This window comes from Pseudophryne corroboree, unplaced genomic scaffold, assembly GCF_028390025.1.
Source record: "Pseudophryne corroboree isolate aPseCor3 unplaced genomic scaffold, aPseCor3.hap2 scaffold_880, whole genome shotgun sequence".
NCBI classification, from domain to species: Eukaryota; Metazoa; Chordata; class Amphibia; order Anura; family Myobatrachidae; genus Pseudophryne; species Pseudophryne corroboree.
The window spans coordinates 173,442-191,957 of record NW_026970459.1 but is presented as its reverse complement, the minus strand read 5'-3'; the positions used below and the strand labels follow the sequence as shown (position 1 = coordinate 191,957).

Genomic DNA, 18,516 nt, shown 5'->3' with positions numbered 1-18,516 from the left:
AGTACGGTAGTCCACGGCTGTAGCTACCTCTGTGTCGTCAGTCACTCGTCATCCATAAGTATACTAGTATCCATCCATCTCCATTGTTTACCTGAGGTGCCTTTTAGTTGTGCCTATTAAAATATGGAGAACAAAAATGTTGAGGTTCCAAAAATAGGGAAAGATCAAGATCCACTTCCACCTCGTGCTGAAGCTGCTGCCACTAGTCATGGCCGAGATGATGAAATTCCATCAACGTCGTCTGCCAAGGCCGATGCCCAATGTCATAGTACAGAGCATGTAAAATCCAAAACACAAAAGATCAGTAAAAAAAGGACTCAAAAATCTAAATAAAAATCGTCGGAGGAGAAGCGTAAACTTGCCAATATGCCATTTACCACACGGAGTGGCAAGGAACGGCTGAGGCCCTGGCCTATGTTCATGGCTAGTGGTTCAGCTTCACATGAGGATGGAAGCACTCAGCCTCTCGCTAGAAAAATGAAAAGACTTAAGCTGGCAAAAGCACAGCAAAGAACTGTGCGTTCTTCAAAATCACAAATCCACAAGGAGAGTCCAATTGTGTCGGTTGCGATGCCTGACCTTCCCAACACTGGACGTGAAGAGCATGCACCTTCCACCATTTGCACGCCCCCTGCAAGTGCTGGAAGGAGCACCCGCAGTCCAGTTCCTGATAGTCAGATTGAAGATGTCAGTGTTGAAGTACACCAGGATGAGGAGGATATGGGTGTTGCTGGCGCTGGGGAGGAAATTGACAAGGAGGATTCTGATGGTGAGGTGGCTTGTTTAAGTCAGGCACCCGGCGAGACACCTGTTGTCCGTGGGAGGAATATGGCCATTGACATGCCTGGTGAAAATACCAAAAAAATCAGCTCTTCGGTGTGGAAGTATTTCAACAGAAATGCGGACAACAGGTGTCAAGCCGTGTGTTGCCTTTGTCAAGCTGTAATAAGTAGGGGTAAGGACGTTAACCACCTCGGAACATCCTCCCTTATACGTCACCTGCAGCGCATTCATCATAAGTCAGTGACAAGTTCAAAAACTTTGGGCGACAGCGGAAGCAGTCCACTGACCAGTAAATCCCTTCCTCTTGTAACCAAGCTCACGCAAACCACCCCACCAACTCCCTCAGTGTCAATTTCCTCCTTCCCCAGGAATGCCAATAGTCCTGCAGGCCATGTCACTGGCAATTCTGACGAGTTCTCTCCTGCCTGGGATTCCTCCGATGCATCCTTGAGTGTAACGCCTACTGCTGCTGGCGCTGCTGTTGTTGCTGCTGGGAGTCGATGGTCATCCCAGAGGGGAAGTCGTAAGACCACTTTTACTACTTCCACCAAGCAATTGACTGTCCAACAGTCCTTTGCAAGGAAGATGAAATATCACAGCAGTCATCCTGCTGCAAAGCGGATAACTGAGGCCTTGGCATCCTGGGCAGTGAGAAACGTGGTTCCGGTATCCATCATTACTTCAGAGCCAACTATAGACTTGATTGAGGTACTGTGTCCCCGGTACCAAATACCATCTAGGTTCCATTTCTCTAGGCAGGCGATACCGAAAATGTACACAGACCTCAGAAAAAGACTCACCAGTGTCCTAAAAAATGCAGTTGTACCCAATGTCCACTTAACCACGGACATGTGGACAAGTGGAGCAGGGCAGACTCAGGACTATATGACTGTGACAGCCCACTGGGTAGATGTATTGACTCCCGCCGCAAGAACAGCAGCGGCGGCACCAGTAGCAGCATCTCGCAAACGCCAACTCTTTCCTAGGCAGGCTACGCTTTGTATCACCGCTTTCCAGAATACGCACACAGCTGAAAACCTCTTACGGCAACTAAGGAAGATCATCACAGAATGGCTTACCCCAATTGGACTCTCCTGTGGATTTGTGGCATCGGACAACGCCAGCAATATTGTGCGTGCATTATATCTGGGCAAATTCCAGCACGTCCCATGTTTTGCACATACCTTGAATTTGGTGGTGCAGAATTATTTAAAAAACGACAGGGGCGTGCAAGAGATGCTGTCGGTGGCCACAAGAATTGCGGGACACTTTCGGCGTACAGGCACCACGTACAGAAGACTGGAGCAACACCAAAAACGCCTGAACCTGCCCTGCCATCATCTGAAGCAAGAAGTGGTAACGAGGTGGAATTCAACCCTCTATATGCTTCAGAGGATGGAGGAGCAGCAAAAGGCCATTCAAGCCTATACATCTGACCACGATATAGGAGGTGGAATGCACCTGTCTCAAGCGCAGTGGAGAATGATTTCAACGTTGTGCAAGGTTCTGCAACCTTTTGAACTTGCCACACGTGAAGTCAGTTCAGACACTGCCAGCCTGAGTCAGGTCATTCCCCTCATCAGGCTTTTGCAGAAGAAGCTGGAGACATTGAAGGAGGAGCTAAGACAGAGCGATTCCGCTAGGCATGTGGGACTTGTGGATGGAGCCCTTCATTCGCTTAACCAGGATTCACGGGTGGTCAATCTGTTGAAATCAGAGCACTACATTTTGGCCACCGTGCTCGATCCTAGATTTAAAACCTACGTTGTATCTCTCTTTCCGGCAGACACAAGTCTGCAGGGGTTCAAAGACCTGCTGGTGAGAAAATTATCAAGTCAAGCGGAACTTGATCGGTCAACAGCTCCTCCTTCACATTCTCCCGCAATTGGGGGTGCGAGGAAAAGGCTCAGAATTCCGAGCCCACCCGCTGGCGGTGATGCAGGGCAGTCTGGAGCGACTGCTGATGCTGACATCTGGTCCGGACTGAAGGACCTGCCAACGATTACGGACATGTCGTCTACTGTCACTGCATATGATTCTCTCACCATTGAAAGAATGGTGGAGGATTATATGAGTGACCGCATCCAAGTAGGCATGTCAGACAGTCCGTACGTATACTGGCAGGAAAAAGAGGCAATTTGGAGGCCCTTGCACAAACTGGCTTTATTCTACCTAAGTTGCCCTCCCACAAGTGTGTACTCCGAAAGAGTGTTTAGTGCCGCCGCTCACCTTGTCAGCAATCTGCGTACGAGGTTACTTCCAGAAAATGTGGAGAAGATGATGTTCATTAAAATGAATTATAATCAATTTCTCCGTGGAGACATTGACCAGCAGCAATTGCCTCCACAAAGTACACAGGAAGCTGAGATGGTGGATTCCAGTGGGGACGAATTGATAATCTGTGAGGAGGGGGATGTACACGGTGATGAATCGGAGGATGATGATGAGGTGGACATCTTGCCTCTATAGAGCCAGTTTGTGCAAGGAGAGATTAATTGCTTCTTTTTTGGTGGGGGTCCAAACCAACCCGTCATTTCAGTCACAGTCGTGTGGCAGACCCTGTCACTGAAATGATGGGTTGGTTAAAGTGTGCATGTCCTGTTTATACAACATAAGGGTGGGTGGGAGGGCCCAAGGCAATTCCACCTTGCACCTCTTTTTTCTTTTATTTTTCTTTGCGTCATGTGCTGTTTGGGGAGTGTTTTTTGGAAGGGCCATCCTGCGTGACACTGCAGTGCCACTCCTAGATGGGCCAGGTGTTTGTGTCGGCCACTTGGGTCGCTGAGCTTAGTCACACAGCTACCTCATTGCGCCTCTTTTTTTCTTTGCGTCATGTGCTGTTTGGGGAGTGTTTTTTGGAAGGGCCATCCTGCGTGACACTGCAGTGACACTCCTAGATGGGCCAGGTGTTTGTGTCGTCCACTTGGGTCGCTGAGCTTAGTCACACAGCTACCTCATTGCGCCTCTTTTTTTCTTTGCGTCATGTGCTGTTTGGGGAGTGTTTTTTGGAAGGGCCATCCTGCGTGACACTGCAGTGCCACTCCTAGATGGGCCAGGTGTTTGTGTCGGCCACTTGGGTCGCTGAGCTTAGTCACACAGCTACCTCATTGCGCCTCTTTTTTTCTTTGCGTCATGTGCTGTTTGGGGAGTGTTTTTGGAAGGGCCATCCTGCGTGACACTGCAGTGCCACTCCTAGATGGGCCAGGTGTTTGTGTCGGCCACTTGGGTCGCTGAGCTTAGTCACACAGCTACCTCATTGCACCTCTTTTTTTCTTTGCGTCATGTGCTGTTTGGGGAGTGTTTTTTGGAAGGGCCATCCTGCGTGACACTGCAGTGCCACTCCTAGATGGGCCAGGTGTTTGTGTCGGCCACTTGGGTCGCTGAGCTTAGTCACACAGCTACCTCATTGCGCCTCTTTTTTTCTTTGCATCATGTGCTGTTTGGGGAGTGTTTTTTGGAAGGGCCATCATGCGTGACACTGCAGTGCCACTCCTAGATGGGCCAGGTGTTTGTGTCGGCCACTTGGGTCACTGAGCTTAGTCATCCAGCGACCTCGGTGCAAATTTTAGGACTAAAAATAATATTGTGAGGTGTGAGGTGTTAAGAATAGACTGAAAATGAGTGGAAATTATGGTTATTGAGGTTAATAATACTTTGGGATCAAAATGACTCCCAAATTCTATGATTTAAGCTGTTTTTTAGGGTTTTTTGAAAAAAACACCCGAATCCAAAACACACCCGAATCCGACAAAAAAAATTCGGTGAGGTTTAGCCAAAACGCGTTCGAACCCAAAACACGGCCGCGGAACCGAACCCAAAACCAAAACACAAAACCCGAAAAATTTCCGGTGCACATCTCTAGTGGCCATGCCATGTCACTGTGCAGGAGCCAGGACCGCTCACACACTAGTCTCCGGTGCAGCCCCCAACCCCCGGGACACCCGGAGCAGCAAAATGTAGATTCAGGCCACCAGGCCACGCCCCTACCTATGAAACCATGCCTCCTTTTTACCATTGCGCTGCTTATCTGCGCGCACTGCATTACAATCTCCCTCGCCACCTCTCTGGGTGTCACCAGTGATAGTGACACCTCTGCCATGCTTGTAGCAGCTGGTCTTAAGATCTACGCCTCAAGCCCTGAGTGTTTGCCCTTGTGACTTGTTGATCATCATAGCAAAGCAGATGCTTACAGAAAACTGCAGGGGCTTAGATTGAAAATAAAAAAAATTGATGGGTATAAGGTAGAGAGGAGCGGGTTCGGTTCTCCGAGAACCGAATTCCCCACGAACTCCACGTGGTTTACACTGGTACGAGGCAGGCTCGGTTGTTCCCGCCTGACTCGGAAAACCTGAACAAGGGAAAATGTCATCATCCCGCTGTCGGATTCTCGCGAGATTCGGATTCCATATAAAGAGCTGCGCGTTGCCGCCATTTTTACTCGTGCATTGAAGAGAGAGCGGAGAGGACGTGGCTATGTTCTCTCAGTGGAAATCTCAATATCAGTGCTCAGTATCAGTGGATACTTATTGCTGCTCAGTAATACTAGTAGTGTGTCTCTCCTGCTCAGTGTCAGTTCTCAGTAGTATCCTCATCAGTGCTCAGTATCACTGCTCATTGTCTTGTGCTGCATTGTTGTGCTCAGCATACTACAGTACATTACTAATAGTCCAGTGCTGCATCTTGCTGCTCAGTGTCAGTTCTAGTATCCTCATCAGTGCTCACTATCACTGCTCATTGCATTGTGGTGTTCTGTATACTACAGTAACATAGTAATATAGTAACATATAGTAACATAGTTTTTGAGGTTGAATAGAGGCAAATTGCCCATCGTGTTCAACCTGTTTTAAGTTGTGATGATTCTACATACTTGCTGAATAATGTTTTATGACTAGTTAGCTACTACAACTCATGTTACCCCCGGATTAACCATGTTGATATTTTAAGTATTATAACCTTGGATAGCTTTTTCATTCAGAAATGTATCCATTCCTTTTTTAAATCCAATTACAGAGTCCGCCATTACCACCTTCCCTGGCAGGGAATTCCACATCCTGATTGCCCTAACAGTGAAGATCATAGTATCTCACCTGGCAGGTAAGTAGGAGTTGGGCCAGAGCTGTGGAGGATTGCTGCTCGGGCACCCCCTGTCAAGTGAAGGAGATCCAACTGAGGCAGCACAAGGGAACTCTCGAAAGAAGAACAAGGCTAGAGGAAGATCTGAGACAAAGAAATCTGACTTTTACCAGAGCTGACCAGAGGAAAGCACAAACACAGTCCCCCACTACCACAAATAATGCAGTCGAGTTTCCCACATTTGGGGAAATCACAGGGGTCAGCATACCCAGAATGCAATGAATGAACCTCACCCTGGGAGAACAATCTTCATGACCATGGTATCGCCTATGCAAAATAAGTATGATTTGGGATAGGGCTGGGGAGGGCCGCTGCTCAGGCACATCTCTGTCAAGTAAAGGAGATTCAACTGAGGCAGCACAAGGGAACTCTCATCTGGGGACAACAACTGCAGGGAGAACACATATTTTCAGATGAACATGGGAGGGCAGAAGGCTGCCTAATACTGAAGCACCCCCAAACAACAAACCAAATGCAACAACTAGTACAAGCATTCCTGGGGGAAGTTCTGCAGAAGACGGATTTGCATACGGTGATGTCATCCAAGCAGTGGGCCAAAGTTGTCTGGAACCCTCATCTGCATATGAAAAGAGAAAAGGGGTATGCAGGGCATGGCGGCCTTTTGCGGCGCTTGGATGACCCTTAGTTCGCATTAAACACCCCCACCCTCCTTCGGTGTGGGGCTCATGTTGACAATGCCCCAGCCCCTGAAGCATTCAAGCTGATTTCTTACAGCAGCTTGGCACTGTAACAGCTCCAGAGCTGCTCTGTAAGGCAAGTAAAAGGGTGTGTAGTTTGCATTGTGCATTGGAAGGCACAAAGTAAGCAGACAGGAGGAGAAGTCAGGATAGTGCACAAGGGTATAAAAGGGAGGGGCTCAAGAAAAAAGAAGTGGAAACAGACAGCAAACTAGGCTGGAGAGAGACCTGAGACAAAGAGATCTGAATTATACGAGAGCCGACCAGGGGAAACACAAATTATGCAGTCAAGTTTCCCACATTTGGGGAAATCGCAGGGGCAGCACACCCAGAGTGCAATGGGTGAGCCTTGCCCTGGGAGAAGCACCTTCATGATCATAGTATCTCACCTGGCAGGTAAGTAGGAGTTGGGCTTGAGCTGGGGAGGGTCGCTGCTCGGGCACCCCCCTGTCAAGTGAAGGAGATCCAACTGAGGCAGCACAAGGGAACTCTCGAAAGAAGAACAAGGCTAGAGGAAGATCTGAAACAAAGAAATCTGACTTTTACCAGAGCTGACCAGAGGAAAACACAAACACAGTCCCCCACTACCACAAATAATGCAGTCGAGTTACCCACATTTGGGGAAATCACAGGGGTCAGCATACCCAGAATGCAATGAATGAACCTCACCCTGGGAGAATAATCTTCATGACCATGGTATCTCCTATGCAAAATAAGTATGATTTGGGATAGGGCTGGGGAGGGCCGCTGCTCAGGCACATCTCTGTCAAGTAAAGGAGATTCAACTGAGGCAGCACAAGGGAACTCTCATCTGGGGACAACAACTGCAGGGAGAACACATATTTTCAGATGAACATGGGAGGGCAGAAGGCTGCCTAATACTGAAGCACCCCCAAACAACAAACCAAATGCAACAACTAGTGCAAGCATTCCTGGGGGAAGGCCTGCCGCAGATGGATTTGCATATGGTGATGTCATCCAAGCAGTGGGTCAAAGTTGGCTACAACCTTCGTCTGCATATGAAAAGAGAAAAGGGGCGTGCAGGGCATGGCGGCCTTTTGCGGTGCTTGGATGACCCTTAGTTTGCATTAAACACCCCCACCCTCCTTCGGTGTGGGTCGCATGTTGGCCATGCCCCAGCCCCTGAAGCATTCAAGCTGATTTCTTGCAGCAGCATGGCACTGTAACAGCTCCAGAGCTGCTCTGTAAGGCAAGTAAAAGGGTGTGGGCCCTGCAGCACTACCTGTAGTTTGCATTGTGCATTGGAAGGCACAAAGTAAGCAGACAGGAGGAGAAGTCAGGATAGTGCACAAGGGTATAAAAGGGAGGGGCTCAAGAAAAAAGAAGTGGAAACAGACAGCAAACTAGGCTGTAGAGAGACCTGAGACAAAGAGATCTGAATTATACGAGAGCCGACCAGGGGAAACACAAATTCTGCAGTCAAGTTTCCCACATTTGGGGAAATCGCAGGGGCAGCACACCCAGAGTGCAATGGGTGAGCCTTGCCCTGGGAGAAGCACCTTCATGATCATAGTATCTCACCTGGCAGGTAAGTAGGAGTTGGGCTAGAGCTGTGGAGGGTCGCTGCTCGGGCACCCCCCTGTCAAGTGAAGGAGATCCAACTGAGGCAGCACAAGGGAACTCTCGAAAGAAGAACAAGGCTAGAGGAAGATCTGAGACAAAGAAATCTGACTTTTACCAGAGCTGACCAGAGGAAAACACAAACACAGTCCCCCACTACAACAAATAATGCAGTCGAGTTACCCACATTTGGGGAAATCACAGGGGTCAGCATACCCAGAATGCAATGAATGAACCTCACCCTGGGAGAACAATCTTCATGACCATGGTATCTCCTATGCAAAATAAGTATGATTTGGGATAGGGCTGGGGAGGGCCGCTGCTCAGGCACATCTCTGTCAAGTAAAGGAGATTCAACTGAGGCAGCACAAGGGAACTCTCATCTGGGGACAACAACTGCAGGGAGAACACATATTTTCAGATGAACATGGGAGGGAAGAAGGCTGCCTAATACTGAAGCACCCCCAAACAACAAACCAAATGCAACAACTAGTGCAAGCATTCCTGGGGGAAGGCCTGCAGCAGATGGATTTGCATATGGTGATGTCATCCAAGCAGTGGGTCAAAGTTGGCTTCAACCCTCGTCTGCATATGAAAAGAGAAAAGGGGCGTGCAGGGCATGGCGGCCTTTTGCGGCGCTTGGATGACCCCTAGTTCGCATTAAACACCTCCACCCTCCTTCGGTGTGGGGCTCATGTTGGCTATGCCCCAGCCCCTGAAGCATACAAGCTGATTTCTTGCAGCAGCTGGGCACTGTAACAGCTCTAGAGCTGCTCTGTACGGCAAGTAAAAGGGTGTGGGCCCTGCAGCACTACCTGTAGTTTGCATTGTGCATTGGAAGGCACAAAGTAAGCAGACGGGAGAAGTCAGGATAGTGCGCAAGGGCATAGAAGGGAGCAGCTCAAGAAAAGAGAAGTGGAAACAGACAGCAAACTAGGCTGGAGAGAGACCTGAGACAAAGAGATCTGAATTATACGAGAGCCGACCAGGGGAAACACAAATTATGCAGTCAAGTTTCCCACATTTGCGGAAATCTGTCACCAGAAGAGCAATGCAAAATGTACAAGTGATATATTAAAATCATCTTCCATCTTGAATTTCAATGATGCATTGGGACAACAATTTTGTGAGAAACATCTTCACCCATAAAGAAAGATTTTCTTAATTCCTTATCTGTGTGCTGATTAGATATTACCTTGTTTTCACATTAAACAGACTTCCACATGAGAAAGCAGCAAGGATGCAGTAACGTTTATGTTTCCTGGTGTCAACCTGTATTATTTCAGTAGACATTGAAATGAGGATGCATCTTGCTGCCTTTCCAATGTAGCAAGTTTAATTCAGTAATAGGTGAAAAAACATTCCTACAAAGGTGTTAATCAGAGACTTGGCTTTGTGGACACTTTTCAGAGAGCAAATTTGTTAGCATAAAAATAAAGTCAGAAAATGAAGAGCTGTTTAATCACTCAATTGGACTTTTCTGCCAGCATAATTTTTTTTTCTCTGCAACCCACTGCTAAATTGTGCTTCCTAGCTGTTTTTTATAAAATCACTTAATCAAATCTAACTCTGATTACATCAGAGAAGGCCAGGTACCCTACACCATAAGAGGGGGTTTGAAATTTTGACTTGTCTACTTAAAGATCACCAAAATCTGATCACAAGGTCAATTACATCCCTGGGTGGGATTGAACCACCAACCTTTTGGTTAATAGCCAAACATGCTAACCGATTGCACCACAGAGACACCTCGTAAAAGTCCATTCTGACAAAGGCTAATAAGCATTCATCTAGAACGTTTCCTAGAAAAACTTTAAAAAGTCAATAATCTGGAGAGTTTTTGTAAGAAACACATTGCTACTTTCCCATGATGAGTGAGTGCTTCAGGATCTCTTGCACTTACATGAGCAGCAGAGTACTGCAACGGAAGCATGCTGGGCCCATAACCCAGAGGTAGGCAGATTGAAACTATCTTCTGCTATATGCATTGTTTTTTGTTAATTAAAGTAATCCAAAACTGGGATTGATATTTTGGCTCTTTTATTTTTACTTAAAGTACAATAACTTTTACCATTTTAATTTGTTTTAATAGTATATTGACAGTATTGTTTTCTTTCAAAAATCCACTTAATTTTCTTTACCCTATTATTAAAATGGTAATTGACAAAAACAAACTACATTGTCACCAGAAGAGCAGTACAAAATGTACAAGTGATATATTAAAATCATCATTCCAGCTTGAATTTCAATGATGCTTTGGTGCAACAATTTTGTGAGAAACATCTTCACCCATAAAGAAAGATTTTCTTAATTCCTTACCTGTGTGCTGATTAGATATCACCTTGTTTTCACATTAAACAGACTTCCCCATGAGGAAGCAGCAAGGATGCAGTGACGTTTATGTTTCCTGGTGTCAACCTGTATTATTTCAGTAGACATTGAAATGAGGATGCATCTTGCTGCCTTTCCAATGAAGCAAGTTTAATTCAGTAATAGGTGAAAAACCATTCCTACAAAGGTGTTAATCAGAGACTTTACTTTGTGGACACTTTTCAGAGAGCAAATTTGTTAGCATAAACATAAAATCAGAAAATGAAGAGCTGTTTAATCACTCAATTGGACTTTTCTGCCAGCATAGTTTTTTTTCTCTGCAACCCACTGCTAAATTGTGCTTCCTAGCTGTTTTTTATAAAATCACTTAATCAAATCTAACTCTGATTACATCAGAGAAGGCCAGGTACCCTACACCATAAAAGGGAGTTTGACATTTTGACTTGTCTACTTAAAGATTACCAAAATCTAATCACAAGGTCAATTACATCCATGGGTGGGATTGAACCACCAACCTTTTGGTTAATAGCCAAACATGCTAACCGATTGCACCACAGAGACACCTCGTAAAAGTATATACTGACAAAGGCTAATAAGCATTCATCTAGAACGTTTCCTAGAAAAACTTTAAAAAGTCAATAATCTGGAGAGTTTTTGTAAGAAACACATTGGTACTTTCCCATGATGAGTGAGTGCTTCAGGATCTCTTGCACTTACATGAGCAGCAGAGTACTGCAACGGAAGCATGCTGGGCCCATAACCCAGAGGTAGGCAGATTGAAACTATCCTCTGCTATATGCATTGTTTTTTGTTAATTAAAGTAATCCAAAACTGGGATTGATATTTTGGCTCTTTTATTTTTACTTAAAGTACAATAACTTTTACCATTTTAATTTGTTTTAATAGTATATTGACAGTATTGTTTTCTTTCAAAAATCCACTTAATTTTCTTTACCCTATTATTAAAATGGTAATTGACAAAAACAAACTACATTGTCACCAGAAGAGCAGTACAAAATGTACAAGTGATATATTAAAATCATCTTTCCAGCTTGAATTTCAATGATGCTTTGGTGCAACAATTTTGTGAGAAACATCTTCACCCATACCCAAGACTTACTAGGCTGAATATGTATACACTAGAAAAGAGGTGCCTAAGAGGAGATATTATTAATATCTTCAAATATGTAAAGATACATAACAAAGAGTTATCAGAGGAATTATTTATTAAAAGAACACGTGGTCACTCGCTGCGACTGGAGGAAATTCAGAATGCAATGGAGGAAAGGGTTCTTCACTGTTAGGGCAATCAGGATGTGGAATTCCCTGCCAGGGAAGGTGGTAATGGCGGACTCTGTAATTGGATTTAAAAAAGGAATGGATACATTTCTGAATGAAAAAGCTATCCAAGGTTATAATACTTAAAATATCAACATGGTTAATCCGGGGGTAACATGAGTTATAGTAGTTAACTAGTCATAAAACATTATTCAGCAAGTATGTAGAATCATCACAACTTAAAACAGGTTGAACACGATGGGCAATTTGCCTCTATTCAACCTCAAAAACTATGTTACTATATGTTACTATATTACTGTAGTATACAGAACACCACAATGCAATGAGCAGTGATAGTGAGCACTGATGAGGATACTAGAACTGACACTGAGCAGCAAGATGCAGCACTGGACTATTAGTAATGTACTGTAGTATGCTGAGCACCACAATGCAGCACAAGACAATGAGCAGTGATACTGAGCACTGATGAGGATACTACTGAGAACTGACACTGAGCAGGAGAGACACACTACTAGTATTACTGAGCAGCAATAAGTAACCACTGATACTGAGCACTGATATTGAGATTTCCACTGAGAGAACATAGCCACGTCCTCTCCGCTCTCTCTTCAATGCACGAGTAAAAATGGCGGCAACGCGCAGCTCTATATATAATATCCGAATCTCGCGAGAATCCGACAGCGGGATGATGACATTTTCCCTTGTTCAGGTTTTCCGAGTCAGGCGGGAACAACCGAGCCTGCCTCAGACCAGTGTAAACCACGTGGAGTTCGTGGGGAATTCGGTTCTCGGAGAACCGAACCCGCTCCTCTCTACCTTATACCCATCAATTTTTTTTATTTTCAATCTAAGCCCCTGCAGTTTTCTGTAAGCATCTGCTTCGCTATGATGATCAACAAGTCACAAGGGCAAACACTCAGGGCTTGAGGCATAGATCTTTGGACCAGCTGCTACAAGCATGGCAGAGGTGTCACTATCACTGGTGACACCCAGAGAGGTGGCGAGGGAGATTGTAATGCAGTGCGTGCAAATAAGCAGCGCAATGGTAAAAAGGAGGCATGATTTCATAGGTAGGGGCGTGGCCTGGTGGCCTGAATCTACATTTTGTTGCTCCGGGTGTCCCGGGGGTTGGGGGCTGCACCCGGGGACTAGTGTGTAAGCGGTGCTGGCTCCTGCACAGTGACAGGGCATGGCCACCCAGTATGACACCTCCCTTCTTGACCATGCTGTAATTGCAGTCGCACTGCAGTTCAGCGTGATCATAAACAATGGTGTAGCCTCCTGCTGGTGCAGACTGTATGTGCGCGCAGGAAGCCGCCACCATTTTTGTGATCACAGCGGCTGAATGTGATGTCATACAGCCGCTGTGACCACGCCCCCTGTGTCTCCTCCATTGCAGACCCCATTTTGAAGCCTTGCCCCCGCACTGCTCCATCCCTGACTTGGAAATGGAGTGTTGCTGACCCCACTCTCCCCCCCTGCCCCGATTGACAGGCAGAGGCGATCGCATGCAGGCACATGCGTATGCTCTTAGCAATTTTTGCAGTTGGATTGCTTATTGTGATTGCAATCCAACCTGAATCAGGCCCTATTACCTATCACATAGCGCTGCGGGCAGTACAAAATTGGGTTAATATAGGAGAAAAACCCCCAGACCTGTGCTCCTTAACTGTACCTGGTGGCTAGTGGAGCGGCTGCCCAGTAATCAGTGTCCACCCCAGTGCGCACACGGCCCACCCCCTACGGCCACGCTCCCCTTAATCAGCGGCCTCGTGATCCGGAAGGGCGGTGTGTGTGTGACTGACCTTAGGAAGAAACCGGAGCCTCCGCTGCAGTGACCCAGCAACCAGGGCACGGGAGTATACAGCGCCGCTGGGAGTGATGAAGCTGCAGTAAAGATGTCTATTAGACCTAGCCTGCTGCAGCCCTTGTAGATTCTCATAAAACAAGTTCTTCTTTTCTTGTCAAAATTAATAGCTAAGAATAGGCTGCCTGAGGCAGGCCCCTGTTAAGTGGCCTGCTACTGAAGGCACCAACTACAAACTGAGCTCCCTGTTCATGGAAGCGGGGTTATAGAGGAGGATGCGCTGAGCATCTTGGGAACAGTCAAAAGCTTTGAGCCGGTTGGTGCCTCAGATCAAGATCCTACTCTACACCCCAATGTGAATCCTTGTGGAGTCCAGTGTACCCCACAGAAGAAATTAATGTGTCACACCCATTGGCAGCAACCTTAGAATAGCTGCTGACGGGCACAATTGAGAAAGGAAGGGGGGGGCATTTGAATCCAGCACATAGATGCAATTCAAATATGTAATTTGTACCTTCCTATTTTAAAATATAATGGATGAACCTCACCCTGTGAGAACAATCTTCATGATCAAGAGATCTAATATGTAAAATAAGTATGAGTTGGGATAGGGCTGGGGAGGGTGGCAGCTCGGGCAGCCCCTCCCCCGTCAAGTTAAGGAGATTCAACTGAGGAAGCACAAGGGAACTCTCGTCTGGGGACAACAACTGCAGGGAGACCACATCTTTTCAGATGAACATGGGAGGGCGGAAGGCTGCCTAATACTGAAGCACCATCAAATATCAAACCATATCCAACAACTAGTACAAGCATTCCTGGGGGAAGGTCTGCAGCAGACGGATTTGCATACGGTGATGTCATCCAAGCAGTGGGCCAAAGTTGGCTGGAACCCTCATCTGCATATAAAAAGAGAAAAGGGGCATGCAGGGCATGGCGGCCTTTTGCAGTGCTTGGATGACCCCTAGTTCGCATTAAACACCCCCACCCTCCTTTGGTGTGGGGCTCATGTTGGCCATGCCCCATCCCCTGAAGCATTCATGCTGATTTCTTGCAGCAGCTGGGCACTGTAACAGCTCCAGAGCTGCTCTGTAAGGCAAGTAAAAGGGTGTGGGCCCTGCAGCACCACCTGTAGTTCGCATTGTGCGTTGGAAGGCACAAAGTAGGCAGACGGGAGGAGAAGTCAGGATAGTACACAAGGGCATCCTTTTCTCTTAGTCCGTAAAGGATGCTGGGGTCACATTAAGAACCATGGGGTATAGACGGGATCCGCAAGAGACATGGGCACTTTAAGACTTTCAAAGGGTGTGAACTGGCTCCTCCCTCTATGCCCCTCCTCCAGACTCCAGTTATAGGAACTGTGCCCAGGGAGACGGACATTTCGAGGAAATGATTTATTGTTAAACTAAGGTGAGCATCTTACCAGCTCACACCTTAAGCATGCCGCAGAACGTGGCAGAACGTGGCATTCAACAGAACACAAGCCAACGGCATGAACAATTGCAGCAAGAAGGCCAGGTACCCTACACCATAACAGGGGTTTTCGAAATTTTGACTTGTCTACTTAAAGATCACCAAAATCTGATAACAAGGTCAATTACATCCCTGGGTGGGATTGAACCACAAACCTTTTGGTTAATAGCCGTACACACTAACTGATTGCGCCACAGCGACACTTTGCAAAAGTACATACTGACAAAGGCTAATAAGCATTCTCATGCTGCTTTCTCATGTGGAAGTCTGTTTAATGTGAAAACAAGGTGATATCTAATTAGCACACAGGTAAGGAATTAAGAAAATCTTTATTTAAGGGTGAAGATGTTTCTCACAAAATTGTTGCCCCAATGCATCATTGAAATTCAAGCTGGAAAGATGATTTTAATATATCACTTGTACATTTTGTATTGCTCTTCTGGTGACAATGTAGTTTGTTTTTGTCAATTACCATTTTAATAATAGGGTAAAGAAAATTAAGTGGATTTTTGAAAGAAAACAATACTGTCAATATACTATTAAAACAAATTAAAATGGTAAAAGTTATTGTACTTTAAGTAAAAATAAAAGCTAAAATATCAATCCCAGTTTTGGATTACTTTAAATGGACTGCAGATCTCTCTTGGCCTGGACCTATGGGGGTCAAATGCAGGACATTGCATGTCAGCCATGTTGTCACATCTCGGCTGAAAGAATACAAAATTATATATATACAGTCACTTGAAAACATTATTGGTGATTATTCCTGCAGGTAATCACCACACCTTAGATCACATATAATTTGTGATCCTCCTTTCTCTATTCAAACGTGACAGCAAGGCTCACCCATTGCACTCTGGGTGTGCTGCTCCTGCGATTTCCCCAAATGTGGGAAACTTGACTGCATAATTTGTGTTTCCCCTGGTCGGCTCTCGTATAATTCAGATCTCTTTGTCTCAGGTCTCTCTCCAGCCTAGTTTGCTGTCTGTTTCCACTTCTCTTTTCTTGAGCTGCTCCCTTCTATGCCCTTGCGCACTATCCTGACTTCTCCCGTCTGCTTACTTTGTGCCTTCCAATGCACAATGCAAACTACAGGTAGTGCTGCAGGGCCCACACCCTTTTACTTGCCGTACAGAGCAGCTCTGGAGCTGTTACAGAGCCCAGCTGCTGCAAGAAATCAGCTTGAATGCTTCAGGGGCTGAGGCATAGCCAACATGAGCCCCACACCGAAGGAGGGTGGAGGTGTTTAATGCGGACTAGGGGTCATCCAAGCGCCGCAAAAGGCCGCCATGCCCTGCACGCCCCTTTTCTCTTTTCACATGCAGACGAGGGTTGAAGCCAACTTTGACCCACTGCTTGGATGACATCACCATATGCAAATCCATCTGCTGCAGGCCTTCCCCCAGGAATGCTTGCACTAGTTGTTGCATTTGGTTTGTTGTTTGGGGTTGCTTCAGTATTAGGCAGCCTTCTGCCCTCCCATGTTCATCTGAAAATATGTGTTCTCCCTGCAGTTGTTGTCCCCAGATGAGAGTTCCCTTGTGCTGCCTCAGTTGAATCTCCTTTACTTGACAGAGATGTGCCTGAGCAGCGGCCCTCCCCAGCCCTATCCCAAATCATACTTATTTTGCATAGGCGATACCATGGTCATGAAGATTGTTTTCCCAGGGTGAGGTTCATTCATTGCATTCTGGGTATGCTGACCCCTGTGATTTCCCCAAATGTGGGAAACTCGACTGCATTATTTGTGGTAGTGGGGGACTGTGTTTGTGCTTTCCTCTGGTCAGCTTTGGTAAAAGTCAGATTTCTTTGTCTCAGATCTTCCTCTAGCCTTGTTCTTCTTTCGAGAGTTCCCTTGTGCTGCCTCAGTTGGATCTCCTTCACTTGACAGGGGGGTACCCGAGCAGCGACCCTCCCCAGCTCTAGCCCAAATCCTACTTACCTGCCAGGTGAGATACTATGATCATGAAGGTGCTTCTCCCAGGGCAAGGCTCACCCATTGCACTCTGGGTGTGCTGCTCCTGCGATTTCCCCAAATGTGGGAAACTTGACTGCATAATTTGTGTTTCCCCTGGTCGGCTCTCGTATAGTTCAGATCTCTTTGTCTCAGGTCTCTCTCCAGCCTAGTTTGCTGTCTGTTTCCACTTCTCTTTTTTTGAGCTGCTCCCTTCTATGCCCTTGCGCACTATCCTGACTTCTCCCGTCTGCTTACTTTGTGCCTTCCAATGCACAATGCAAACTACAGGTAGTGCTGCAGGGCCCACACCCTTTTACTTGCCGTACAGAGCAGCTCTAGAGCTGTTTCAGTGCCCAGCTGCTGCAAGAAATCAGCTTGTATGCTTCAGGGGCTGGGGCATAGCCAACATGAGCCCCACACCGAAGGAGGGTGGAGGTGTTTAATGCGAACTAGGGGTCATCCAAGCGCCGCAAAAGGCCGCCATGCCCTACACGCCGCTTTTCTCTTTTCATATGCAGACGAGGGTTGAAGCCAACTTTGACCGACTGCTTGGATGACATCACCATATGCAAATCCATCTGCTGCAGGCCTTCCCCCAGGAATGCTTGCACTAGTTGTTGCATTTGGTTTGTTGTTTGGGGGTGCTTCAGTATTAGGCAGCCTTCTTCCCTCCCATGTTCATCTGAAAATATGTGTTCTCCCTGCAGTTGTTGTCCCCAGATGAGAGTTCCCTTGTGCTGCCTCAGTTGAATCTCCTTTACTTGACAGAGATGTGCCTGAGCAGCGGCCCTCCCCAGCCCTATCCCAAATCATACTTATTTTGCATAGGAGATACCATGGTCATGAAGATTGTTCTCCCAGGGTGAGGTTCATTCATTGCATTCTGGGTATGCTGACCCCTGTGATTTCCCCAAATGTGGGTAACTCGACTGCATTATTTGTTGTAGTGGGGGACTGTGTTTGTGTTTTCCTCTGGTCAGCTCTGGTAAAAGTCAGATTTCTTTGTCTCAGATCTTTCTCTAGCCTTGTTCTTCTTTCGAGAGTTCCCTTGTGCTGACTCAGTTGGATCTCCTTCACTTGACAGGGGGGTGCCCGAGCAGCGACCCTCCCCAGCTCTAGCCCAACTCCTACTTACCTGCCAGGTGAGATACTATGATCATGAAGGTGCTTCTCCCAGGGCAAGGCTCACCCATTGCACTCTGGGTGTGCTGCCCCTGCGATTTCCCCAAATGTGGGAAACTTGACTGCAGAATTTGTGTTTCCCCTGGTCGGCTCTCGTATAATTCAGATCTCTTTGTCTCAGGTCTCTCTACAGCCTAGTTTGCTGTCTGTTTCCACTTCTTTTTTCTTGAGCCCCTCCCTTTTATACCCTTGTGCACTTTCCTGACTTCTCCTCCTGTCTGCTTACTTTGTGCCTTCCAATGCACAATGCAAACTACAGGTAGTGCTGCAGGGCC

General features: G+C 46.6%; 10 non-coding genes across 10 annotated transcripts; 4 read left to right on the top strand and 6 right to left on the bottom strand.

Moving 5' to 3' along the window:
* Nucleotides 1-6,036: 6,036 nt before the first annotated feature.
* LOC135043760 (U1 spliceosomal RNA) lies at nucleotides 6,037-6,200 on the bottom strand. Its single transcript, XR_010236573.1, has one exon. It is a non-coding gene; the product is annotated as a U1 spliceosomal RNA (small nuclear RNA).
* A 655-nt stretch (nucleotides 6,201-6,855) lies between these two features.
* Nucleotides 6,856-7,018, bottom strand: LOC135043772 (U1 spliceosomal RNA). The gene has a single exon (XR_010236585.1). It is a non-coding gene; the product is annotated as a U1 spliceosomal RNA (small nuclear RNA).
* A 152-nt stretch (nucleotides 7,019-7,170) lies between these two features.
* Nucleotides 7,171-7,334, bottom strand: LOC135043767 (U1 spliceosomal RNA). The gene has a single exon (XR_010236580.1). It is a non-coding gene; the product is annotated as a U1 spliceosomal RNA (small nuclear RNA).
* A 674-nt stretch (nucleotides 7,335-8,008) lies between these two features.
* On the bottom strand, nucleotides 8,009-8,171 carry LOC135043784 (U1 spliceosomal RNA). Its single transcript, XR_010236592.1, has one exon. It is a non-coding gene; the product is annotated as a U1 spliceosomal RNA (small nuclear RNA).
* Nucleotides 8,172-8,323: 152 nt separating this feature from the next.
* Nucleotides 8,324-8,487, bottom strand: LOC135043763 (U1 spliceosomal RNA). The gene has a single exon (XR_010236576.1). It is a non-coding gene; the product is annotated as a U1 spliceosomal RNA (small nuclear RNA).
* A 1,381-nt stretch (nucleotides 8,488-9,868) lies between these two features.
* On the bottom strand, nucleotides 9,869-9,942 carry TRNAN-AUU (transfer RNA asparagine (anticodon AUU)). The gene has a single exon. It is a non-coding gene; the product is annotated as a tRNA-Asn (tRNA).
* Nucleotides 9,943-16,720: 6,778 nt separating this feature from the next.
* LOC135043761 (U1 spliceosomal RNA) lies at nucleotides 16,721-16,884 on the top strand. Its single transcript, XR_010236574.1, has one exon. It is a non-coding gene; the product is annotated as a U1 spliceosomal RNA (small nuclear RNA).
* A 152-nt stretch (nucleotides 16,885-17,036) lies between these two features.
* On the top strand, nucleotides 17,037-17,199 carry LOC135043773 (U1 spliceosomal RNA). The gene has a single exon (XR_010236586.1). It is a non-coding gene; the product is annotated as a U1 spliceosomal RNA (small nuclear RNA).
* Nucleotides 17,200-17,870: 671 nt separating this feature from the next.
* LOC135043762 (U1 spliceosomal RNA) lies at nucleotides 17,871-18,034 on the top strand. The gene has a single exon (XR_010236575.1). It is a non-coding gene; the product is annotated as a U1 spliceosomal RNA (small nuclear RNA).
* A 152-nt stretch (nucleotides 18,035-18,186) lies between these two features.
* On the top strand, nucleotides 18,187-18,349 carry LOC135043783 (U1 spliceosomal RNA). Its single transcript, XR_010236591.1, has one exon. It is a non-coding gene; the product is annotated as a U1 spliceosomal RNA (small nuclear RNA).
* The last annotated feature ends 167 nt before the right edge of the window (nucleotides 18,350-18,516 follow it).